General features: G+C 44.8%; 1 protein-coding gene and 1 long non-coding RNA gene across 4 annotated transcripts in view; one reads left to right on the top strand and one right to left on the bottom strand.

The window, feature by feature from the left end:
* WWOX (WW domain containing oxidoreductase) overlaps nucleotides 1-6,355 on the bottom strand; it is a 969,100-nt gene that overhangs the window by 671,446 nt on the left and 291,299 nt on the right. The gene's annotated exons all lie outside the window — the stretch shown is intronic.
* The window catches only part of LOC309649365, a 634,437-nt gene that overhangs the window by 353,405 nt on the left and 274,677 nt on the right, over nucleotides 1-6,355 (top strand). The gene's annotated exons all lie outside the window — the stretch shown is intronic.

Genomic DNA, 6,355 nt, shown 5'->3' with positions numbered 1-6,355 from the left:
CTTAGTAGGTCCTCAGGGAAGATGAGAATACATCTTCCACTGATGTTCAACGTATTCGTTTCTCTCAGTGTAGTAAGAAGGGGAGAGTGTGGATGTCAGCTTCTGAAAAATTCGGAACCCCAGATTCGAGTTCTCCTTATTGCCGCTGGAAAAACACTACCTTCCGCCTCACGAGGAAAAATCAACATGTCCGGTGAGTTATAAGAAAATCAATGTTCACAGAAGAAACGTTTCAGAAACATCATCGCAGGGCAACACCAACTCCTGGCATCTGTTTAACCGTGCTGGCCTCCAATATCGAAACTGTGCGGCAGCCAAAAATCATTGGAAAGAAGTATGAAATTGGAGAAAAGGAAACTGGAGGGGGAGGATCAAAGAAGCCTCCACTAACTTAAAAGTAATAAAAGAGCTAGGAAGAGAGTTAAAGAGAGGCAATGCATTACCCAAGAGCCAGCGGGGACACAGAAGAAAAGGAAACGAGGAAGATAAAACTAGGGGAATTTCAAATCTTGGTTAAATGTTCATTAAAGAATTTGTCACACGTATTAAGGCCAGATAGTCATTTCTTTCCCCCTCTCAGGCACTCATTCGGGAACAAAGGCCTAACCAGACTTAAAACACAGAAAAGTGAGGCAGAGAAAAATACAGCCATGAAGAGCCAAAGCATAGCCTCACAATGCCAAGCATACTTTCCTCCTCTTTGTTTCCGACAAGAAAGGGGGACTCTTTCCTCAAAGCTAAGGGGTAACTTAAACAGGCCGCCAGGAGGGCTTATATTATGCACTATGGGTCCAGGCCTGGTATACCGTTCTGTATGTTGTCCAGCTCTTACTCGGGGTTGTATATGGTTTCTTTATGCCTAATATTCACAGGGAAAATTAGACCTTCTGTGACAGACACGGGGCCGTCATTAGGAGAGTGGGCATTTCCAAGCAATGGGAAGTAACACAACCCTTTCCTTGTGTGAAAAAATAATGATGATGATGATAAAAAATGTTTACTGCATATCTAGCCTACTCTGAATGCTATACACTCGTGATCTTCTACTCTCAACGCAGGTCAACAACAGCAATACCAGTGAATGTTTACTGAACATCTAGCACATTCTGGATGCTACACATTCAAGATCCCGTGCAATTCTCAACACGATCCCATCCACAAGGATGTTAACCAGGGTTTGAAATGTGCCCGAGAGTTAGCGTGGGATGGAGCTGGGGTTGGATCTGAGAGCTGCCCGGTTCTAAAGTGTTTCTTTCCCACGCCTTGCTGTTCTCCTTACGTCTCTTCCCTCCATACTCACACCACTGGGTGGATCCCTCGTGTCTCTCCTGACCAGGGGTTCAGGGACGGGGGGCTGGGTTCTGACCCCATGGACCAGCTGTGTGACTCTGGGAGCAGGGGATCCCCCTAGCCTCATCCGTTTCTGTACCTACACCTTCTGAACTGCAATCCCCTGCCCACCTCAGAGAGACTCATGAAAAAGAATGGATTCAATACTGTCATTCATTAAGCACCTAATCGTCTTTCGTTTATTTATTTACAAGTATTTACTGAGTGTGTACCTTATGGACCAGGGATACAGTAGTGTGAAGGCAAAAACAGCACTTTCAAGACGGACACTAAACACAAAACTATGGGAGTTGTTTCTCTAAATTGCATTTCTGTTAAACGTTACGAAGGAGAAATTCTGGGGTCCTTCATTCATTCCCCCGGCACATATAGATGGAGCGTTATGACACATCAGACAGCATCGCATGATAAGCACTGGCTCTTATGAGAGCACAGAATGGAGGGTCCTGACCAAATCTTGATCTAAGGAGGCTTCCTTGAAGTGTGATGTCTGGATTGAGTTTGGAAGGACGAGCAGAAAGTAACTAAGCATGGAAGAAAAGGTGTGTTCCAGACTGAAGAGCAGTACACTTCGGCAACCTGGAGAAGGAAGGAGAATGGCGCCGGAAGTGGCTTGAGGTAAAGCTGGGTGAGTGGAAGGGGACCAGATAAGGCCAGGTGCCTCCCATTTAATTCTCACTTGCTTTCACAATGACCCTATAACATAGACAGCATTCCCATTAGACAGATGAGCAAGCTTTATGTACACCTGTTCAATAGGGCCTGCTCAAAAGCCATTATCCTACCCTTTTTCCTTGCCATCAGATCTTGCCTCCCAGCCCAGAAACACAAAATGCCAAAATGCACTCTTTCAGCCTCCCTTGTACCCGGGATCTGGACGGGTGGCTCAATCCTGGCCAGTGGGAGCTGAGACGTCTACGAGGGAGGACAGTTTTGAGACAGAATGTTCTCCTCCTTGATAAAGGAGGAAGGCATGCAAAGAGGGGCCTCATCCCTCCCACCCTGACTTCAGACTTTATCACACAGGATGCAATGGTTGGTGTTGCTGCAGCCATCTTATAATCATGAGGAAAAAGCCAAGACAATCACAGAGGAGCTGCCTAAATATCAGCTAAAGAAGCCCCTGGCTGCCAAGGGACTTCTGGATATATGAGAAAAACAAACCTCTGATACACCAACCACTTTGAACTGGGTGTTGAGTCACAGTCCAAAACATCTAAACTGATGGTAGAAAATGAGCCTGAGAGAGGGTGAATCATTTCAAAATTATACAACTAAAAAGACAGGGGAAACCTGAATTTTGAACACATGCCTAATGATTCTAAATCCTATGCTCTTTTTCATTCGACCATATCCCTTAGACTTCAAATTGGGCAAACACTGTAAACCTTAAAGCTCTGGACAGAATCGAGAGATGATGAATAAAACCAATGCTAATGATAATCCTGGAAAGTAACAAGAATGTTTGAGGCTGCGGGGATGTGGCTTCGGCGAGGGGAAGAACCCACCATGGAGGCGGGGGGGGGGGGGGGGCTGGGTTTGCAGAAAAGCCCACGTGTGGCGCAACCACAGAGAGGTCCTAGGAGTCTGGTTTTCTGACATATCTGGCCTGGCAAGGGCAAGACAGCCAGAGAATTCAACCCTCACTCAGGAGTCTCAAAATATTTAGATTAGTGAAGAATATGCTGAAATTTCCACTTTGAAAATTCTATTTCCTCCTCCCAACGCAGAAAAAGGCCCCCGCTTTTCTACTCCAATGTAACAATAAAGATTCAGACAGGGAGTTTTGTCCTTGATAGTATCCAGAGTGTAGTCAGCTGCAGGTATTTAATGGGTAGGGGTGGGGGGAGTATTTTTCTAAAATACTAATTTAAAGAACAAATCAACATCTATTATCTCCTTCATTATGTTTTAAATTGTACAACTATAAATCACCCTGCAGCGGGTTATTCAAGGGCAGAATTACCAGGCTTGGCTTTCCCGAAGGTTAGAAGAATGACATTGTGTGCTTTTTCCAGCTATAATTTATAACTTTGCAACAGAACCAGCATTGCAGGCCCATCCATTAGCAGGGTAGCTGTGCATCTGTTAAAACTCAGCACAATGACTGGCTTTGCGCGGCCCCAGGAAACGTAACCCAATCGTTTCAGAAGTTCGACCAACTTGAGCCCTTTTTTTTTTTAATGTAAAACGATTTGAAAACGCGGTTCCCTAAAACATCTGCTAAGCTCTTGCTACCCTAACACATGATACTCTTTCTACCCTTACCTGCCATCTCAAACATCTGGTTGCACAAAACACCCTAAGAGGCACGTGAGGGGGCTCAGCTTCAAATTTACATACTGATGGCAAAAGGCTGGCTTGGACCTAGGAACTTGAGCTAAGATGTTGTTTACCAGCACTGCAAGCTTATGCGGGGGAGAAAACGGGGAGAGGGTTCATTTCATAAAGGCGCTTTCAAACATTTTAAAAAGGAGACACAACCACAGGACTGGATCGATGTGGCAGGGGCGGTGGTGTATTTGACAAAGAAAATGAACTTGAACAAGTAGCTGGCAGAGGGTCTGCCAGCTGATATTTCATTTTCTTGAACGAGTTGGGTAAGTTCCCTATGCATTTTAACTGCAAAATAAGGGGAGTGATTCTAACGTCAAACTGCTGTAAGCAATAAATGAAGACATATATGCTGATACATAAAGCACCACAATGCCTGGCCTTACCTGCCAAGCTGCATCTTACCTGGGTGTATGGCAACAATAGCAAATAGCCAAACCTACCTTTAAAAATCTCACAGATCGCCAGATAATACAATATGCCTGATTTTGTGAAATAAGCCCCAGAGGGTAATATGTATGTATGAATACATTACATACACTAACATACAATATATATTAGTGCATCCATATGAAAAATGTAATTTTAGAGTATTTAAATAAACAGCAAGCTAGAGAGATGGGAAAATAAGCATATGACACACATATGATGGATGTGACTTCATAACTAGAAAGCTTCCAGCAAAGTTTAGTTTCCTTAAAGCAAGCAGCTACGGAACCCTGCATCTTTTTTAAAACAATACTTAAGACAATCCTATTCCCATTTTTATCTATTACTTTAATTTTATTATAAATTGGAGGGAAGAGGGAAAAACGCTTTTCCCTCCGAAACCCCCATATACCTGTCCTGACCTCTGTACCACAATAGGAAGAAGTGTCAGAGACATGGCTCCACCAGTAGGGGTCACTGTGCTGAGAATTAATCCCTAAGAGTTTCTCATTAGTGATTATTATACTGCAGGCGGGCAAAATGGAAAAATTAATTAATTTCAAAGTGATAATGCATTTACAGCAACAATTAGAAATGTATAACTGTAAAAGGGCAACATTTAAAAGACAGATTACATTTAATAAAGTTGCACAAGAATATCCAATTGTAAAATTACTGATCTGCCACAATATTCCTTAAAGAGGCACTTAAAATAGCCTGACTCCATGAAGGGTGACCTAATTACTATAACTAAAATCACTGCAGTCACAGCAAGTCACAGCAAATAAAAAAGGGACGTTGATATTAGAATACTGCTGTTTAATACTTAAGGGAGCCGGCTACAGCGGAGAAGGAAGGCAGGGCTCCCAGCACAAGGCTGGTTGTGTTTCTTGTTTCCTTGACCTTGCGCAATGGAATGCACACTCCAGCAACCCTCAGGGCAAAAGGAAAATGCTCTGTCTGAAGTGACAGGCAGAAAGGGCAAAGATGAAGCACAAACAGAACACTAGCCCTTGGGAGAGGGGAACCCTGAATCTATGCTCAGGTTCTCCATGAGCATTTAGGATCCAACTCCTACACGGGGTGGGAATGGGGATGCAACCACATGGCTTAGGTCCAAAAACATGTTCACATTAAAATGGCAGAAGTGCGCCCTTCATCCACAAAACAATGTCTTATCGCGATGGAAGCAATGCCAAGCCCTGTACGGAAGGACAGAACATGAGGTTGGATCTGTAGTTCAGTCTGTCCTACCAGTGAAACAGTAGATCCCAGGTCTATACTGGTACTGAGTCCTCTCCCACATACAGAGTCCTACATTTTCATCAAAGAGAGGTGTCTGGCCGTGAGTTTGCCAAGTCCAGGGCTCCCGTTCCACCTCTTTATGAACCTCAGTCGTATGGAACTCTGGGGTCTAAGAAACCCCACCAAATACCTAAATATATAAAGATATGACAGACCTTGAATCCATTACTGTCGATCCTCATGCCAACCTTTATCGCCATTTTGGTTACTAGGGAACAAGCTCAGAAAGGTCAAGTGTCTTGCCCAAGCTCTCCCAATTCCAAGGGTAAGAGCTGGGGCTTGACCGTCAGGATCATAAGCAAGAGAGTCAGTAGGTCCACTGTCCCAGGCAGCAGCTTTCTCACAGTTGCCACCACCAGGAAGCCATGTCAAATCCCTTTTCTAATATAGGCTAAGGGTTTATGTCCCCTGCCCTTTTATGGAACATTCCACCACTGCCAATACAACTTAACCAAATCCGGGGGGTTTTTTGGTGACGTCTCCACTTCTCTCCAAACCTTCTCAAGGGTTATCTGCTCATTTTCCCAAACCCCCCTCTCACCCAGGGCCACAGAGACCAGTTCTTGTTTTATATGTTGCCCAAGACTGCTCCCAGCGGGCACTTTCCCACTGGGAGCACTGGGGACCAGGTTGGGGGGTGGCCGAAGCCTCTGTACACTGGCTGGTGAAGGAGGAGGAAAGAGCCACTTAGGCTGGGCATCGGGCATCACTGAGACCAGATCCCGGTGTGGTGTGCATTCAGTGGGGACCTTCTCCTAACTCCCTGTGCTGCCCAGCTGTGTGGTGACACTCCTGCCTCAGTTTCCAACTCCACGCTCTTGTTTTCCCGTTGGCTTGAGTCTCGACCACAGTTACCAGCCAAATAGCAATATTCTGTGACCACAACACGGTTGCCTGCCTGACTTAATTTGCTGGCACTTTCAGAAATCCTCGTTAT

The sequence above is a fragment of the Balaenoptera physalus genome, assembly GCF_965194825.1.
Source record: "Balaenoptera physalus genome assembly, chromosome: 19".
In the NCBI taxonomy this organism is placed as follows: domain Eukaryota; kingdom Metazoa; phylum Chordata; class Mammalia; order Artiodactyla; family Balaenopteridae; genus Balaenoptera; species Balaenoptera physalus.
The sequence above is the reverse complement of the archived record's forward strand: the minus strand, read 5'-3'. Positions and strand labels throughout refer to the sequence as shown.